Source organism: Poecilia formosa, unplaced genomic scaffold, assembly GCF_000485575.1.
Source record: "Poecilia formosa unplaced genomic scaffold, Poecilia_formosa-5.1.2 Scaffold54, whole genome shotgun sequence".
Taxonomy (NCBI): domain Eukaryota; kingdom Metazoa; phylum Chordata; class Actinopteri; order Cyprinodontiformes; family Poeciliidae; genus Poecilia; species Poecilia formosa.
Genome location: NW_006799993.1, coordinates 151,149 through 171,660, shown reverse-complemented (window position 1 = coordinate 171,660; position 20,512 = coordinate 151,149). Strand labels below are relative to the sequence as shown.

General features: G+C 41.6%; 1 long non-coding RNA gene across 1 annotated transcript; it reads right to left on the bottom strand.

The window, feature by feature from the left end:
• Positions 1-7,371: 7,371 nt before the first annotated feature.
• Positions 7,372-19,825, bottom strand: LOC107836372 (uncharacterized). The gene is made up of 3 exons (XR_001662254.1): positions 19,814-19,825; positions 12,696-12,702; positions 7,372-7,852 (listed from the first exon to the last, which is right to left on the bottom strand). It is a non-coding gene; the product is annotated as an uncharacterized LOC107836372 (long non-coding RNA).
• Positions 19,826-20,512: the final 687 nt, after the last annotated feature.

Below are 20,512 nucleotides of genomic sequence, written 5' to 3'. Positions count from 1 at the left end.
GATAGATAGATAGATAGATAGATAGATAGATAGATAGATAGATAGATAGATAGATAGATAGATGGTTTTTAATCCCATTAATAATGTTAATGGGTTAATTTGTAACTATAACATGCCAGAAGATTGTGTGCAAGAGCAAACAGCTGCGTTATGCATTAACAGTAATGGTATGTGCAGGTTATCATGCTTATTAGTAGTAAAAAAAAAGTGTTGATTGTCTCCAAAAACATCAATACATATATATTTTTCAAAATTCTTAACATTTTGAAAACTTATATGTTTATCTACCGACTGATTTAATGCAGATGTAGAATAAGACGGAATCTTGTCTGAACTTATATTTGATCAGCCTTCAAAGTTTGATGGATAAATTAAACTGTTGCTTTAAATGATCTTTGTAAAGTTCCAATAAAGAGTTTATCCTGCTGAGTTACCTTATCTTAAAGAAGCTGAACCTTTGTGTAATGTAACATGCAAGTGACCCCAGAGGTCATCAGGATGCACCAAGCCCCCTCCCCAAGGATTAATGGGGTAAAAAACTCTTCTCAGTGTTTGTTTGAGAAGAGTTTACTGGCACAGCCGAGTGCAGGCATCCAGGATACAGACATAATGTTTCCACATTAAGTACATCAAGCATATCCACTGCTTGCAATGTTCGTATCTTACACTTAAAAAAAATGAAAATAATAAAAAGTGGAAGCTTTTCTATTAATGTCTAGGATGTGTTTAAATGTGGGACATGTTTGTGTTTACCAAGTTGGGTTCTTCTGTTAATATGGCACACTTCTTCAATTACTGCCCTAATTGCTTGTGTTGTGTTTATGCAGGAGTTTGCAAACAAACAAGTTGAAGCAGTGAACACAGTCGACGTCCACTAGAAGCCAAGGTCAAGACGGTGTGACAGAGACAAACAAGCAGAGCGAGACTCACACTTATGAGAACCGTCTGAAGGAAGCTTTGCATGAAAACGTCCCTTCAATGTTCAACTTTAAAACTCTTAAACAGTTTTTTTTTTCTGTAATTGCTTGTGACTGAAACATAATTAATTGACTGTGACTGGTTTTGCAATTAAACTTCAATGCGAAAAACCATTGTTGCTGCTATTGTTGAAGGTTTACTCTGTCCCTCTCTCTCACCATTAGTAGCCCCTCTTCCTGTGTGCTCTGAGGAGGCTGCACGGCGTGGTAAAACCTGCCCTGCAGACCGGACCTTCCCAGTCTTCAAAGCAGGAAGAACTCAATGCAAGGGGGATTTGTTCAGGCTTATTTGGTAACCTAGGATTTGAATTGGATTCTTGGAGGCATTCACGACACATTTGAAAAATGTTACATTGTGCGATTTTGTGTGTAATCCCCATAATAAATTTTTTGAAATGGTCACACAACTGTGAGTATTCATGATTCATCGAGAGGTTTTCTTGTCTTGCCTCCCAGGGGTGAGGTGTGTGCTTCCTGCAGGGAACTGAGGAGGGGTTGAGATGCAGTGCATTCTGTGGTTTTTAACCTTTTTTCTAAAATATTTAGTTTATGTGACCTGAATATGTGATAAGGTCACAACTATCCTAGGACCCTCCTCCAACAAAAAAAAAAAGCTACAATCCTCTTATTGGATGATATATTACTGAAAAAAACTGAACATGCCAACAAATAATCCAGCAGAGAAATCAAAACAAATTAGCCCATGTATTGTTATGTGTGAGAAAGTAGAACAACAAATTAAAACAACTTTTTGTGTGCAATATAGGACACAAAATGGAAATGACAAAGCCAAAGAAAGCCAAGAAAATAAATGAAATCTGTCAGCATTAATAACTGGTTTAGTCCTTACTGATGATATATGAAAAAGGTTTCTCGTTACCATGATACCACACATGAATCCTTCCATGATGGGTAAAAGCAACGAGCTCTTTCAAGACTTTTGCAACCTCACTATTGCTGAGCATACTGACTGTAGTTGGTTTAGATGTATTTCTGAACATCTGAATGCTACAGTGAGCACCATTGGGACCATTATTCAGAAGGGATACAAGCATCAATTCACCAAAAACCAGCCACAGCGGGGACTCCTCAGAGGATTTCCTCCAAATGAGTCAAAAGAATAACAATAAGAGTTGTCCAAGAGCCAAGATCCTCTTGCAGAGCGCTTCAGAATGACTTGAAAACAGTAGAAACAGGTTTTCCATGAAAATATCAAGTACTGGACTCAACCACTAAGCCTTCTATACAGACTCATTGCGTAAGACTCCACTGCTGAAATAAAAGCATGCCGAACCTTGGTGGAAGCTTGATGCAGAAACTTTGGAAAAGCCAAAAGAGATTGGGAGAATATAGTCTGGTCAGAGGAGACCAACGTTTAGTTATTTGGATCTCTTGCACTAAAAATGATTTACGTACAAGTTTATTCTCTTAAAAATCCATTAACATGCCGTTAACCAGGGTGTCCACAGTCTTCACAGTTAAATAAGTCAAATATTGACCAGAATTAATACTAAGTGTATTTTGGTATCCAAACTCTTGTGGTCTGGTGTATGTAACTCGATAAAGAGCAAGAGAAATCAGGGTGTGTGTGTGTATGTATGCGAGAATCGGCACTTGTGCCCTGTCCAAAACCCACTTCGCTTTGAATGACACTTTGGCGATGCCCCCAGCTCCCAACTTCGACTTCTCAAGCGCAGTCCCCTGTCAGTGCCAGCTCTGCCAATTCCTCTCATGTCTTTAATATCTCTCTTTGGGCCTTCGGGTTTTGCCAGTGAAGGCTCCCCCTTTGACAGTTGGACATCGCCGTCACATTCGGGAGACAGCGGTGGGTGTTTGCAGGGTTCCCAGCCCTCTGGGCCTGCGGGGAATCTGTGATGGCTCGCCTGTCAGCCGGCCCCTCCCCTGTAATTAGGAGAGTAAACACAGCGTCTGGCTCTGCTTGGGGGATAAGAGGGAGGGAGCAGAGGAGGGGACAGTCCGGCTCCTGTCCTGTTGCTAACTTGAGCTGTCCAGGAGCAGATTTGGACAGACAGAGCATCATATCCATCCTGTCAAACCTCAGAGAAAAGGGATGAGATGTGGAGAAGTTGCTAAATGTATCCATACTCATGATTTGCTACAAGAAACCTTGTTGAATTATACTGGGATTTTTTGTGATAGACTATCACAAGCTGTGGTAATACAAGAAGAAATGGCTATAAATTAAAACCTGTGCAACCAGTTGACTTCATCCAGACAGCCGTGCATTCATTCATCCATTTTCTCTCAGTCATCAGAGATTAGGTTCTTGGGGTAACAGGTCCAGAAAGGCAATCCAGACATCTTTCTCAGCTTCACTTATTCTGGGGGAACCCAAAGTTTTCCTTGCCTCGAAGGGAGATACAATCCCTTTATCAGGTTCCCGACTGGGACCTCCTCCAATCAGAGGAATGGGTTTCAACAAACTATTGACTGACGGAAGCCAAGTACATAAAAAACAAAACAAAAACATTTTTAAAGATGAAGTATCATTTTCCTTTCCTGAACAAACATTTGCTACTTTGTGTGGGTCTATCCTACAAATACATACAAGTTTGCTGTTGTTAGCTCGTTAGAATATTAAGGGACACCATTGTTCTCTTTCATGTGTTATATCACATTAACTCATTTTCAAAGAGTAAAAAGAAATAATAAAAAAAGTAAAACAGTGAAGACTGTGTGAATGACAACTTTCTGTCAGAGTTTGTTGTCAGAGTTTGTTGTGATCTTAAGCAGTATAGGACTCCAGCTGGTTAAATAAAAACAGCCACTCAGCCTTCCTCTCTCATTCCTTCACCTCTCTCCTGGTTGCTGGGGGGACTGGTTAGTGGGTACAGGAATGCGTTGAGGGTTGCTGTAGAGGCTGTAGCTCTGGACCTGCTTTGGAGAGGAGGTGGGGGCAACGTCCCACCCTACCCGAGCCACCGTACTCTGCCTAGGCGGGGAGGAGGGCCGCGGGAATGCTGAGACCAGGAGGGGAAGAATTTCACCAGAGGACCTGCCAGAGAAATGTCATGCAGCGAGCAATGAAGAGAGCAACCTAGACAGAGAGCAGGAGGAACACAGGCCTCAGCCAAGTGAAACGCAGCCTGTCAGTGTCATTTTAGGTTCGCAGGATACTTACTGATGATGCGCCAGTAGCTGGTGGCCTCACAGACACCGTGGCACCAATTCTGACTCGGATCTTTCTCCACCTCATCAACGTTCTGAAAGAACAAATTTGACTTCTAATGCATCTGCCCTGCTTCCTTCTCATGTCTAACCCAGAATACTGATGTGTGAGTTTTGCAATCAGATGGTGGGCATCGGTGTGAGGCACAGAGTACAAAGGGAGGCTCGGTCGAAGGCCTCAGACCACTTGCCAAAGTCTTTATGGCACCCAGAGAGCCATGCTGCAGCATCATGGTCCACAGCATGGAAAGACATGGGGCAGATGGGTGCAGTGCAGCAGCTCAACCTTATCCCTTTCTTCTCCAAAATGTAAGTAAACAGTGGTGGGAATGGCACAGTGTGAGAGGGTTCACGGCTGAAGCAGAAAAGCTGTTGGAGGAGCATTTGGGGGGCTGGGAGATAGAGTGGGAGTAAGAAACTGTTTGAGGTGATGGTGGAGGGGAGTCTTTGGGATCCTGTAAAGACGAGGGAAAGCCAGTCCCCCCTCCCCCCAATCACATCTCTTTGAAACCCAAGAGCAGGGGCACGAGCCCAGCGAGGAGTGGCAGTGTGGCCCAGCGCCTGGGCAGACAGGCAGTCACCGCGCTGGGCTACCGTCCAGCTAGCCTCTCCTGGCCCCTTCCAACTCAAGCCCACCCCGTCTGTCCCAGGCTTATGGGAGTCAGGCAGCTGACCCCCAGCGAACACACCGAAGCGCCGTCTCATATCCTCGGTTGAGTTTGAAACAGCGGCAGTGTCCCCCCGGGAGAGAAGCCCTGCAGGGATGAGAGGGGGTTGCTTCCCCTGCGCTCAGGCCTCTGGATGACGGCCCGAAGTGGTCTGCTGCTGACGATAACCCCCACCTCACCATCAGGCCGTTCTGCCTTCAAGGCCTGTGCAGGTCCACACATCCCCATGGCAACAGTGGCAAGGCCGTCCACACAATGTGAGTGGGCATTGAGCCAAGTGATGCCAAACTGGGATGAGGGAGAGAGATTTTGAGAGAATGCTCAGTCCAGAACCTTTTCACCTTTGTTTTGTCTCAAAGGTAATCTTGTTTTTGGCTCCAGTGATTTAATATCACAGACCTGATCAGGACTGTCATTGAACATTGGTCAGAAGAGACCTTTGTGATGTTCTCCAGCACTGCTGCATGTCTCTTAAACACCAGCAACTCTCTTTGCTATCTAAAAATGTGACAGACAGCTAAAAACTACACCCTGAATAGGAACTGGACTGATACCCCCCCGAGTTCTTAGTTGTGTGTTTAAAGAGACGTCGTCACGGAAATATTAAGCCGGCGTAAACGCAAGTAGTTTGATGACATTCACAACAAGCAACTAAAGTTGGTTGCCCACCCCCTCTAAGCCACCAGTAAGACACTGTATATGAGGGGATGGATGGTGTTTACTGAGAGGGGATATCTGCTGTTTGTTTTGTTGCTCTGCTTTCCGACCGTTAACACGACACAGATTTCCTTGAGTGCTGTTTGAAGCGCGTATGCGTGCGTGCCATGTGCTATATTTGCTGATAACAGGATTTGCTCGAGTTGTAACTCACCAGTTGAGGAAGGTTAATTGTCAGCGAGAGTAGTAGAATGGCTACATGCAGTAATTATTAGTCTAAGTTGCTTTATTATTTAATGGTGCTAATTAGGCATTAACAGTGCTCTTCTTTTTGGATCACAACTTCAAATGCATGTCAAATTGCATGAAGTTCACTCTGACATCCATTAGTGGAACGAAGGGAGTGGTGTTTTGTAGATGTCCTTTGCCTGTTCATTATTATGAAACGGATCTGTTCTCAAGGTATTGATCAGAAAACTAGCAGTGGGGATTTTCAGAAATGGCTCATTTAAGTGCATCCTTATTTAGAACAATACATTTCATGGTTGGCAATTTTCTTTTGTTTGTTTCCAGGACAAGATGTGAGCAAAAAAAACAAACAAACAAACAAAAAAAAATATTTATGTTACAGCCACAGACATCAGTGTATTATATTGGGATTCAATGTTATAAATCAATGTAAACCATCGATTAACTGTGAAGTGTGTTTTTTTTTCTTTCTGCAAGCAGAAATCTAAAAAGTATGGCATGAATTCTCAATCGGTCCCTTTTACTATCATGTGCTTAAATAAAATTGCCTAATTGTAATATAAGCACGAGGAATGTAGTAAAATTATAGCATATAAGGTTCCAAAAGGTTTGCTAGAGAACATTAGTGAAGAAATGACATCATCACGAACACCAAGGAAGACAACAGGCAGACAGGGAGGAGAACGTTTAGAGCAAAGTGGAGTTATACAGCAATATCTCAAGTTCCGAATATCTCAGTGTTCAATTGATCATCTGTAGATGAAAAGAGCATGGGAAAACTGGAAACCCACCGAGACATGAATGAGGAGATATCTGCTGTTTGTTTTGTTGCTCTGCAAGAGGAGCAGCAAACAAAGAAGCATCCAATAACCTGGTGGTAACTCTGCAGGAGCGACCAAAGCTCAGGCTCGTTGGCACGTCGTTACTGGAGTTAACAGCACAACTATTGGTCATAGACATCATAAATCTCACCTTAGTAAAAGAGAGGGGAAAAAATACTTTTAGACAGTGGTTTAAGAAAACATGCTCACAGTTTGCCAGAAGCCATATAGGAGATGTAATTAAGACCATGGTGCTCTGATCAGGCAGGACTAAAACTGAACTTTTTAGTGAGCATGCAAAGGGTCATGAGTGGCAAAGAAAAAAAAAAAAGAAATCCTCTGGTAAAACATGGTAATGGCAGCATTATCATGCTGTGTGATGCTTTTCTTCAGCAGGTGCAAGGAAGCAGAGCTACTTTGAAGGTGGATGGAGTTAAGTACAGGATAACCCTGGAAAAAAATGTGTGAGACATGAAATCAGGTCAGATGTTTACCCTAAACTTAAAGGAAACGCTATTAGGGAACGGTTTAGGTAAAGAGCCTTCATATGCGCTATAATGGTCTAGTTAAAGTCCAGACATAAATCAAATTGAGAATCTGTGGTAGGTCTTGTAAAATGATCTTCACAGATTTCACTTCACAATTATAGACTACTTTATGTTGGTCTATTCCTTTAAAATCCTAATGAAATGCGAAAAATATGAAATCTGTAAGGATTGTTTCTCAGTTGGACCACTAAGTGGTGTATGATTTGTTTTGAGGTGCACCCATGCGGATAAGACTGGCATGAATCTGGCATAGAGGTGAGGGGGAAAGTGACAAGGAAAGAAAGCAAGAGATCAAGGCATGACTGCCAGTGCATGTCATTGCCCTACACCCTCATCAAATAGCCCCGTGCTGCTTACGCTGCTGACCAGACGCAAATTAATTTGGACGCCTGAAAAGACCGCAGAGCCCGGGACTCATCTCTGCCCTTTAAAAGAGAAAAGACACCAGCAGAGAGCACTCTTCCAACAAGGGGTGGGGATGGGGGCCAAGCAGAGAGGTTTTGATGGGTTTCAGTGGAGGGCAGCACAGTGTCTAGAATAAGATGGGAGGGTACGGAGGACACGGTTGAAAATGCTTGTCCTGCTATGATGACAAGATGGCTCAGCCACCACTGTGCTGCTGGCCTTCCCCTGCTCTTCCCTCGCTGGTGCTCCCCCTCAGGTTACCACAGAGGGAAGAAAGGGGCAGTTGAGGCGGGGGGTGGAGGACCTGGTGGCTAGCTGCCGTTTAATCTTCGCCTTGGCTCACTGGAGATTCTTTCACTACAAGCCCCACTCCCTCCTCTTCCCAAATCTTCACCTGATCATCCTTGGGTCTGCTTTACGGGGGAGCTCTTGATCAGTGAGGTGATGGAGAATGGCTCTCGTCACACACTCCAAATAGGATCGGATTACCTGGGAGTAAAAGGTGAGAACTGCATGGAGCCTGGTTAAAAAAAGAAAAAAAAAAAAACGTAATGGTGGTGGTATCAAATCAGACACTAACAAGAAATAAGCTCAGTTTCAGCTGGCCTATTTGAAGGAGATTGATCAAGCATGAATCTGTAGAGCTTGTGTTTGCTGTTAATGGGGAGGACAGTGAAGGGCTTGTCCTCCACTGGCATCTCGTTGGCATGTCGTTAACCTCCCAGGGTTCAGGGAAGCAGAGGCTGAAGAGCAGTGTGGAAGGAGCCTGTGGAGAGCTGGATCCCAGCTGGAGGACAAGGTAACAAAACAGCAGCACAGAAAAAAGGAGGGGTAGACGATGGAGTGAAGGAGTTAAAAAAAAAACACATGCTGGGTCTCAGAGCACACCACCCGGGTTCAACATTATACCTTTAAGTGGCTCAAATTAGATGTTTGAATAATGTGGAAATGCATCCAATTCCTGCTTCACTAAACTAACCACTTAAGTCAAAACACCACATATCCAATAGTTATTATTTAGATATCCTCATAAAACCATTCAATCAGAAAGTAGCCACCAGTAAGCATTTCTTAAAACTTTATTTTAGTTATTTGCCTCTTTGTGTTCATGTTTGTTTCACATTCTGGTCTCTTCATAGCTTTTTCTGAGATTTTTAAAATATTTTACATCTTGTTTGCCTAATTTTTTTCTTAATTCACAGTTTCATTCATTTATTGTTATTGTTTTTTTTATATCACTGCACTTTATTATGATTCCTTTATTAAATCTCAAAGTACAGTAAGGATCCACTTAACCTTACGTTTTACAGTAAAAAACTGAAAAGAAAAGCTCAATATATTTCAATGTAAAATATTGTTTTATTAAACCATGCAAAAACATACATTAGAAAGCAACCAAGTAATAAACTTCTTTGGTTATAATGGCACGAAAAGAAAAGCTGCCATTAAAAAGTTTTTAGATTCAGAGGAGTTGGAGTAATTACATGGCTCAACTTCACAGAACAAAAATGCTTGAAGAGATTCAGAGACGGAGCTTGGTAACTCTCCCAAGTCTTGTGATCAAGCACTGCTGGTGACACTACAACCTTCTACCCCCTCTTTTCAGAATTGCACTTTTCCTCCCCCCTTTTCTTTTCTACAGTAGTAATGCCCCTCACTATTTTTCTACATCTTATCCTTTTTAATTAGAAAGCAAATTCTGCAGCCTGGAGAGACCTAATCCTCTACTGCCCAACAATGCACAGAGTGGCTTTGAACAGCCGACCTACAACCTCAACCCCCAACGCTTTAAATCCCTCCACACAACCCCCAGCCTGATGGACCTTCAAGGGAGCAGGGGGCTTGTTCTCCTCAGAACATTATTACTGAAGAAATCAAGTGCTACAGTATTTTGTAAAACTGCATATTTGCATTTTAGCAATGTTAACAGTAATTAACAAACTGAGTGACACGCGTGACAGAAACTACACAAGAGTATGCAAACTTGCACTGTCTCCCCCGGAAGAGATATAGCAGCAGCTGATTTGCATATATATTAATGTCCATTATTATATAGATTAGATCCCATTAGTTGAGCTGATTCTGGGAGAAGGTGCAGTCACTAAGATGCTAAAAGTCCTGTTATTATGTTAAAATCATATTTAAATAGTTGGAGGGCAAGAAATGAGAAGGGGGTTACGGCACTGATACAAGGTTAAGAGCGATAAGGCGCCCTGGCCATCTCAACAATATGTTCCGATTAGAAAAGAAAACATAAAACTGAACATAATTAACTGCACATTTCACAATTCGTGTCGACAATCCCAGCTTTTCTTAGCTCATTCAAAGTGTGGACAGGGAATCAGCACACAGTCTGTTGAAAGTCATTCCCAGATTAATTCCTGGCTCCTTCGCACAGTTAACACCTAGGAGATGAAACCTGTGTGTCTCCAGTGATATCTCACATAATGAAGGCTCGATCCATGCTAAAGCTGCAGTATGTAATTTCTATAAATATATGTTAAAACTGTCACTGTGTATGTTACAGTACAATATGAGACAAACAAGAAGGCGAGCTCCTCTGGCTCCTCTCTGTGATCCTAATGACATGAATACACAGCTCCCCATCAAAAACAACCAATCAGAGCCAGGAGGAGGGTCTTAGCACTGTCAATCATACGTGCTGCCTACATGCTACACCACACATAATTAATAACTGATGACTTAATTGAATGCCACTCTTATAGTTGAGTTCACAATTATTCACACCTCAGGCAGATTTAGATTGAATTAATTTACATTCTTATCAACAAAGACATTGAGTATAGCAAAATGGGACAGATATCTCCTGGAAGATAAAAAAACAATGTAAAGGACAAAATAAATAACAACAATGTTGAAAATTATTTACACCCTTCTCAATATTCAGTGTTTGTTTTCTAGACTATTTTTTACGGACCATATTTTTTGTATGTTTCCACAGGAATTATGATGATTTATTAAGTAAAATAAGCTCCAAGTCTTTGAGATTGGAGGGTGTCTTTGCCATCACCCTAATCTTTAGCTCCACAGATTCCCTAACATATTCAAGTGAGAACTCTTGCTGGACAACTCCAAAATGTTAATTTTACTTCCAGTAACAAAGCACATAATGATAAGAGTAAAAAATGATTTTAAACCCAAATCAGTCAAGGGAATGGATAATTTTTGACTCAGTATTATAAAGTATTACTTAAAAAGAAGCTAAGGTAAAGCAAGTTTGAACATCCTCAGCTGGAAATTAAATGAGTTCAGATTCCCAAGACAACATTTCCATCTTATTTTCAAATTTTCTACTTAGAAACTTTCCCTTTTTGGTTTAACAGCTTTGTCTTCAATAAGAACCACAGGAAGCAACTTTCTTAGACCAAATTAATAATTGCTAAGCTAGTTAACACTGATAGAGATGCCCTGGGCAGGTTAAGGTTTTGTGTTTGAGTGGGCTGGGAGTGCTGGGAGACAACATACTCACTCTTTGACTTACTCAAAGCTTCAAGGATCTTTCTTACATCCTGTCTCAATTAGTTACTCACGCTGTCGCTCAATCTGTCACGTCATAGATGTCAAACCGACACAACGATGGAGGGGGCCGTCTGGATGAGCACACAACAAGTCTCCGTGTAAGCATCCAACATGAGAGCGTGGGTCACACTCTGTGCCTAAGGCCACCGTATCCCTTTCTCACTCAAGGGTTCAATTTTCAGAAAGCTACTTAGGTATTATTCTAATCCCCACCCAGCTTCACCCCCTAAGGCCAGAACCTTGGTTTGCCATGTTGGACCCCTGATCAGACGCTGTGTTAAAGTTTGAAGCGACACTCTTCAGTTTTAGTTTGGTAGATTTGAAATGTTCCAGCTCGTTTCAGCAATGCAGTGGTCTAGTGCTGCTGCCAGACTCCTTAGGAAAAGGCTGAGCTGCCAGCTAGTATCTGATGAATTTTATGCCAACGTATTAATAAAACATCATCGCCTAATTTGCTATAACAACACATTAGCATGACAAAATCAATGGCTTTGATTTGGTATTCATGTATTTCTCTGAACATATTTGTAGATCTCTTGGGCCTGATTTCTGCTTGGAGGTGGTGTATCTGGAGGCTGCTGCAGATGGGGGAGCAGGGGAGGTTATAGTAAGGACTGCTGGGAGTTGTGGGGACGGATGCCTCTGTGGGGTTTTTTTTTTCTCTCTTGTACAGTTTTGTTGTCTAAATGTTTTACAAACTTAATTGGCATCCCCAAGGGGAGGCAGCCAGCTGTCTGCCTGATGGCCGGGGTTTTTAATTTGGAGCATGGCGAAGGTTAGCTGAACGCGGAAGCTAGCAGAGCGGAGCAGGACGTGCACATGTCCTGATCAAGCCCAGTGTTTGCTTGTTTTTCCCTCGTTCAACAACAGCTTCACCAAACAAGAGTGAAACAGATGCTATCTAACAAGCAGAGAGCACAGAGTATTAGAACTAACATAAATTTTCTTCTTGCGAGTTTTACTGCTTCTTGGTATGCTAAATGATAAAAAACAACATTTCACAAGTTTTAAAGGTTTTTATTAAGAAAGACTTAATGTTTATCCAAAGTGCCAATGTTATCTCACTGGGATTACATTTCCTGGTTATTTCCCTGAAAGTTTAGTGTTTTGATCCTTGAGGCACTGCATGCTAAATATCTTTTCCCAGGATCTCCATCTTGCTAGAACAAGTGTTGTTGATCGCCTGGATTGTTGGGCAAAGTCGTCTTAGCTCCATTTTTTTTTTTTTATTCGTGGCAGCATTTTTAGTAAGTTTGGAGCCACTGACAAGAGGCAACCCTAAACATGAATGATCTTGGGATGCTTCACTATTTGCATGATGCAAAACTCATTGCAGAGTTTACCTTTTCTTTTATAATCGAGGAAATTCTAGCAAAATCATAATCTGTCCTAGAAATTGTTAATGTCTTAACCCTCCTGCTGCTGTTCCTGCATGAGATCTGCACTGGTGGCAATTTAATCTCATTTAATCCTCTTTAAGAGATGAACCTGGAACTTTCTAGACTTTTTTCTTACTTTGTATGAATTGACCTGCTCTCGTTGAAGCTCTTGATTTCTCTAAGAATGGTTGAAAGAAGCAATGTCCTTACCTTGTGAGGCAAAGCTTTGATGTTTTCTTGAAAGAGGAATGCTATCGAGCACCTGCTCCCTTCGGAGTGACATCACCTGTTCTACACTCGCTAAGATTTTTCCCTGAGATGAAATGATGTCATTTTGCGGCGGATCCCAGACATAAAACAAATGAATTTCTAGAGAATATGTTTACTTTCATTAATCTTGCATTTCATCAGATGACTTCTTAAAAGCCTCCTTGGCTCAATGCAAACTGGTACCATAAAAAATGAAGCAGTAAAAATAATTATTTCAGTCTCAAAAGTTTCAAAAGAAGTCTTGATGAGTTTGGGGTAACAAACTTGTGAAAACTAGGATTTAATATAAAGGATGATAGATACATGCCCATGTTGCAATTTTGTCCATTCTTGCTTCCATGTTGTTACTGTAGTCAAATCACTTTGTGCCTACATGCTTAAGCCATGGTGTATTAGTTGGCTTTGCAGTTTGAAGCATTTAAATAAATTATTCACGTGCAGGTATATAATTAAACATATCAGTTACAATTTATTTTAATTGTGTTTTATTGTCAGAGTATAGATTATCACAAATTAGAATCACTGATCAAACCAAACCAGCCTCCTGCCAGTAGATATTAACAATTAGTCATGAAACCATATTTCCTTACTGTAGACTATGAGGAGATTTCACAAAATCTCCTCATAGTTTCCTACCTTATCATCAAATAAGGTAGAAAACATTTTCCCGGTATGAAATGTGCCTTGGCCCACATCTCCATGTTGTACCTGAATAGGTTAAGTTCAAAGGAAGGATAAAAGGTGACATGACTAGAACCTGTTCTTGAATAATGACTTAAATTATGACTTAATTTGACTGACAGTGCTTGTGTTTATATTAATTTAACATCTTATAGGTAAGATGTATACCATTCCTTATGCATAGTGAAGCCAGAGTGCATTTCTCCTGTCTGGATGATATTGAGAGAAAAAATCTTCCTCCTGGTGTAGGAGATCAAAGAGCACTTGAGAGGGGAGCAGCACCATTCATTTCCCTTGAAGCCAAACCAGCTTAGCATGTTACAGAGTCAGTGGGACTCCTTTGATAGTAATGTCTCTCCATCATGCTCCATTTGGAGTTTCCATAATCAACTCCTTTACAGAAAAATGATTAGCAGATCTAGGACAGGTGGTTCCTGCAGCAGAGCCATAGTTTTTACATTGTCTTCCACAACATGTGTATTGGTCAGGTATCGTTGACGTCTATTGAGAGCCCTGACTGAAACCCTGCGGCATGACACTGATTCTACAAAGCATCATTAGCTACAAAAAAACTCCATCTTTGCTCAAGTCTTGTGTCAAAAATAAACATATTGTTTGTGACCCAAGAAAACAACCTGATGAAGTGCTGCTGTTTTTCATCTTAATGTCAAAATTACATATTTTTCCAGACATATTTACCTTTTCTTCCCTTTTAAACTATAGGGTTTGGTCCGAATTATCCAAAAATACATAGAAGTGGTTCCACATTGTACAAAGTGTGTAATCAGCCTACAAGCACACACCTGCAAACACGAATCCATCCTGGTTTGCGTTCTGCTGTATTGGTCTACATGGCGGAGTTTGCTCTGGTTTGCTGGTCTAACCTCTTCCAGTGAGCTGTGTCTGTAGGACATGTTGACTCTGCACACATTATCACCAATGCATGGTGGTGCATAGTCATGCAGGATAATTGGGCTACAGTTGTGGCACAACAGCAGGGAGTACAAAAGTTTGCTGGCAGCTCAAGGGTAAATAGGACTTGTCATCCCCACAAAGTGACATTGACAGATGAGGGAATTATAAATGTTTTCTTTAATTCATTAGTTGTAACTGTTCAATGCAGCTTTGAGGCGGCTATGCTCACTTAATGTTTAGCTTTAGGTGATCTGAAACTGTTGGTTTCTTCTCCATTAAAAAAAAAAATCAGATGTGACATCTCAGCAGATGTTGTTTTAGGAGCTTACTAACAGTGGCAGCCTCTCTTCTTTAGATGGGATACTCTGGAAAAATGTTGGCTCTGGGCCCATCGGGATTTCTTTTTTCTCAAACAAGAGGCCGGATGTGGAGGATGTAGAGGATCAAGGGATCTGAGGCTTAGTAAGAGCCCTGTATTCATGACGCATAAGTCTGGTGGCTTGAACTGGAGCAAGCATATGCTGAGGTCTTTACTGGTATTCAGGGTGGGACAGTCATTTAGCCATCAAGCTGCCTATTCCTGGGGACTCTCGTCAGACCTGGATGACTTAGTGGTCAAGCCCAGTAAACCAGTGTTCACTGGACTTGACTTGACATGAACAAATGCAACTAGATGAAAATTAAACCACACCGGCAGGTCGGACCATCTTGGAGTTGGTGTAGTTGTTCTAGACTTTTACGGGTTTCAAAATACTCTATCCGATAAGTGCTGTGAGTGGGCTGTGGACGGTTGCACCACAGCCCTGGATGAGGTGCCGACTTTAACGGAGCACGCGGGGCACTGCTGATTATTCAACATGTTTCTCTAATCCCGGCCCTTGTGGTAGGAACCTGCGAAAGAGCCCGGTCTTTGTGTCGGGGGGCTAATCGTGTTTTGGAAACGCCGATTGGGGCTAATCTCCTGGCCTGCCTCTAACGTGGAGCCACTGATATCCTCTGCTGCGATAAATTAAGCTTCTTATTAATCTAATTATGGTACATTCATCCCCACAAACTTTCATGTGACTTGGAAAGCCCCCCATTCACCAGTAACTCCTGCTCCCCCTCCACCCAGCCCTTTCCAAAGGCAGATCTTGAGACTGACTGCCCTCTTTTTCTCTAAGACTGCCTGGTCCAGGCTGGACCAATTAGGAACACTCAGGATTTTGCCTCTAACAAGCATTCAGGCTCCAGTCAGCTTCTTCACACTGGGGTCAGTCTTAGTTTTTCTCCACCTACCCCCGTTGACCCTTTTAAATCTCCACCTGGTTCACTTCATCTGACTTTAACCCTGTTTCCAATAACATTTTCTAGAAGGCACACAATGCCTTCACAAATTATTATTCACACATGCAACACTTTGTAATTTGATACCATTAAATACAATCATCACAGAATCCAATTAAGAATTTTGTGGCAAGACTCAAAAGTCACTATCCACACCAATAATTCAATATCAGATTGAATGGATCCTCTTGGTCTAATCTAACTTAGCTTGACGTAAAGAAGGGCCAATATTTTAGCCTCTATAAATCTGGTGGAGATGTCAGTCAAAGCATTAATGACTGTGGGGCTGAATGCACGCATGCTTCAAAGAATATTGAAAACCACACAACATTTTCCATCCACTTGACAAATGAACTTTTTTTTCGCTGACGTTTGTGATTTTATTGTGACAAAATGAATATCTTTGCAAGGAACTGTATACAAATTTCTATCTTTCGTGTTTTCTACCAATTCTCTTCTGGTACACTTCACTTACACAATGTTGACCTTTCTTTGAGTCCATTTTGATTTGGATTCTTGCCTTTTGCCACTTGCTCAGCTTCCTGTCTCTGTAAGGTGCCAGTGCTTCCTTAGCTGTAGTTCCACTCTCCTCAGCCTGATGCTGAGCTCAATGTTTTGGCTCTTTTTCGCAGGGTGCCACGGCCCTGTCTAGTGGGAATCTTAAGATGTGGGAAACTCTCTGCAGGGAAGTGAGAACAGGATGACAGGGCTCATATCTACGAGGACAGTGAACCTGAAGGGAGATAAAAGAAGTTCGCATTTGCCCTTTAGCAGCTGTAATATAACCCCAATCAACCATGCAGCCTCTCTTACCTTTCCCACCCCTGCTGCTGAACTCAGACAACTATCCCCTGCGAGGCAGAGAAGAGTGTTAAACTATTTCTGCTTCTTTTTTTCCCCTTTTCACTAAAGTTTTATTTCAAAGTTGTTAAGAATCTGATCATTTCAGACCATTCTTTGATAACCCTCCAACACTCACCTTCCACAGGTATAATCTGTGTGGCATTAACGTTCTCCTGCTCTCTTGCTGATGCTTTTGAATTGTTCTTTCCTCAAAGCAAAATCTAAAGAGTGAGACAACAGGAAGGCGCTTGCTGCTGTTTGTTCTTAAAAACAAAGGTTCCATGCTGCTATCAAACTCCCATTAGATACAGAGGAATTGAGTGTGCGGTCGTCACCACGCACCAAACGGCGAGGTGATAACACAACGCAGAGGCAGGCCAGGACGCTAATTGCATGCCGAATATTTATAGGGTAGACAATTAGCTGGTGCCTTTTATATGCAAAATAACAACAGCAGCAGTGGCAACAGAGAAAAGGGTGGTGATGAGGGGGGGTAAGTAATTAAGATGCTCAAAACAGGACAGGGACATGCAGTCTGTTGTGCTCTGATTTGTTGCTAACAAACACAATAATTAGCCTGTTATTGGCGGATAATGAAGTTGCCACTGTCCTCTTCCCTCAGTCAAGTGTCATCCTGAGCAAGGACGTTCCCAGTGCTGCTGCTGGGACCCCAAGGACGAAGGCTTGCAGAGGGTAGATGGGTCATGAAGCCTCTCGAGGATCTCGTCAGGGTAATACATCAATCAGGCACAACATTATGACCAAAGACAGGTGAAGTAAAAAAACACTAATTAACTCTTAATATTAAACAAGGGGTATAGATAGAAGGAGGTGCAGTGATACAATCACATGTTCACACAAAGGGCACCCAGTGAACATTTTCCACTGACATTAATATGCATTTATATAATAAATAAATGCACTTTAATGCAGCCAGAAGCTGATAACTATTGTTAGTCCTGACAGGCATATCAGTGAAGAGGTTAAACAATAAAATGCTGTTAAAGAACATAATAGTGAGTGTTTAGTGCAAGATATTTAGTGAATCGATAACGTTCTGAGCAAACAAGCCATCATTAGATTGAATGTCATACGGCCAAGTCCTGTTCATATCCCTTGAAGATTTAGGATTATAGAAAACCTTTCATGTTTCTTCTCAGTAAAGGTAAAGTTTTAATTTTGGAGAGTTCTGAGTTGAATCTGATGGAGAATATATGGAGGGAGCAAAATATATAATCACTTAAACCCAGAGTTTTGTCCATTGTTGTGGAAAACTTGCTTAAACTAACAGTTATGCCAAAAAATGTGTTGATTTTGTGAGAATCTCCATGATTGCAGAAAAGCAAAATACTGGAGGGACTGATTCATGTAATTTGCCCTCTGGAGTTTGGAGGGCCACATAAAAAGCTATGATGGTGAGCCAGGTTTGACCCTCAGGCCTTGAGTTTGACACATGTGTCCCTAATTGTCTGCTAGAGTGTATTCTGTGACAGATTAAAGCTGTTTTGGCAGCAAAAGAGAAACCCATATGCTATTTGACAGGTGGTTATAATGTTATGCCTGATCAGCATTCAACAGCCCGCTTGTAAAAACAAGAAATGTTCTTAATGCTGTACTTTGGCTTGCATAGAGCGTCATTGTGAAAGTGAAACATCTTAATATGTGTGTACATGTGTATGTTAGAGTTTGTGTGTGCAGCAGCTTCATAAGATTGTGACCGCAGGTTCACTGAATCAACAATGCTGTCTGGCAGGATTAGGTGCAGCCAGAGCTGATTTGATATTTGTGGCTGATAGTGCTTGTAAGCACGCCTTTGTTCCCTCCCATTGTGGCTAAGATTAAGGCAAACCTCCTCTTCATCATCGTGCTTCGGTGTAGTAATAACCTAGATAAAGCTACTCTTTGATTGAATCATTGCTGCGTGTGTTCAGGACCTCCTCGCTCTCGCCTCCCCCCGTCAGCTGTCGCTCGCGCGTCATATTCCTCTCTTCTAACTCCATCGCTGTTATTCATCTCGGTTTTTAATTTCCCAACTTTTCATCTCTAATACCTGTCACTCACTGCTTGTCGCTAATGAGAACGTTTGTGCTTGTTGATTTCTGCTAATGAAGTCTAAAATGTGGATGGTTTTATTGATTTCTGCTTGTAAAGGTTGAAACTTTTGAAATAACTTTGAACAAAGTCTAATAATTACATCAGTTCTTTAAAAATCTTAGTTTGAATACATAATTGAACATATTTTAGCAGAATGTTTACTGAGTTGTTTGGAAGTTTACATTTGTTAAAAGTGGTTGTCACAATAAGAAACATTTCATTGCTCAGATTTCAATTATAGATGGTCTTGAAAGTCTATTACGCTAGAGTTTTCACATGGCAATTAATTCTTTATTTGTCCATTTTAATATTATTATGTTAACTTTACAGTAGTTATACAATTTAAATTTTCTCTCAAATTGCTTATATTGTGGTACATTTTTTCGCTAATGACTAACAATGAAAACCTATCTGGGCAATGAAGCACAGATTCCCATTTCAGGATTGAAGTAAAATGTTTTTGGCAAAGCCCATTCTGATTCTTGTGTATTTGGGATGATGACATCACAACAAGATCAGCTGGAGTAACAAACATTATGTTGCACGAGTGACTTTTAAAAGTTTTGGAGATGTTATCCCTTTTGGTTAAAGAGACATTTTCTTGTCAAAAACAATGCCTGAGTTCTTTAGGTTTTGGTTAATAGCAAAATTTAAATGACAAATCTGTTCCTTGATAAGAAAAACTGGGTTTTCTGTGGCAATCATTACTTTTTTTACTTTTCACTCTGGATTTGTATATTTAAAAGGTCAATGATGTCCATCTCTGACCCAATTATTGTCATATGACTTACACAACCCCCTGTGCCAGTTACCGACTAATCTTTGGATTCCTGCAGTCAACTAAGCTAGAGTCAGAGTTGGAGTTTAGCTTTACTAAGAAAACCATTTTGCAACTTGTATTTTTGTGACATTAAACTTTTAGACCCAAACTATTTTACCCAACCGGATTTAAAGCTGCTGTCCTTTCAGCAGAACATTAGGAGGCTGCACAGAGCCAAATTAACACGAAGGACCGCTACAGCACTCATGCAATGTTACAACAACTTTAAACCCCTGGATTATTTTTGCAGGACTCCGTTCCAGGTAGCTCCACTTGGCAGCTGTGTCTGTGATTTTGCTTTAATTGCTAGCTTTAACAATTTCACTTCAGCAGAACTTACAGAAAAGTTGCATTTTAGCTTATCTTTGCTCCCCTAATAAGTGTTGTCACATGATAAAAGACACTCCAAGTCATTGATGTGATTGTGAAACTTTCCTCCCTCTCTTGCTTCCTCACAGAGGTTAATCTCTACAGGTATTTCTCCTCGGCTGCTGTTATTAGAATGCAGCAAATGCTCTCTATTGATGCATGTCAGAGCCCCATTCTTTCATCTCCAACATTTAATTTACCGTCCTGTTGTGCCACTAATCCTGTGTCGTGCCATTTCCTCCGCTCCTCAGATTGCTCTCTCAAAGCCCTCTCTTCGCCAGATAAAGAGGAAGGTAATCGCCATTGTCTGGCTACAGATACACCAGTGCCGGCTCCCCTTCCTTCTGCGGCTCCAAATTAAAGGGCCGTCCTGCCCTTGCGCCCCCTTAATCACTGCCCTCGTCTCTCTGTGCGAGTGGACCCCAGGGCTGTTGCACTTTCATCCGCAAATAGGCTTTGAGTGAGAACCACCCAGGGCTGGCCTCCTTGCAGGAGATCCCCACAGTCTCTGCTCTCTTTTGCTCCTCTCTGGCTGTTCCTGCAGGAGTTTCACTTTCAGCCTCACACACTTTATCTTCCTCAGGCCCCCTCTGATTACTGAACATGGAGAGCATTCTGGTTTAGCTTCTGTTGCACCCTTGTGAATTTCCCTCTCTCTCCTCAGGAGGTCTGACCCACAAGTCTGTAGAAGAACTTCAAAGTGGAAGAGCATAGATTCATTTCTAATATTTCAAAACCGTAGGTAGAAACATCCGCAGTGA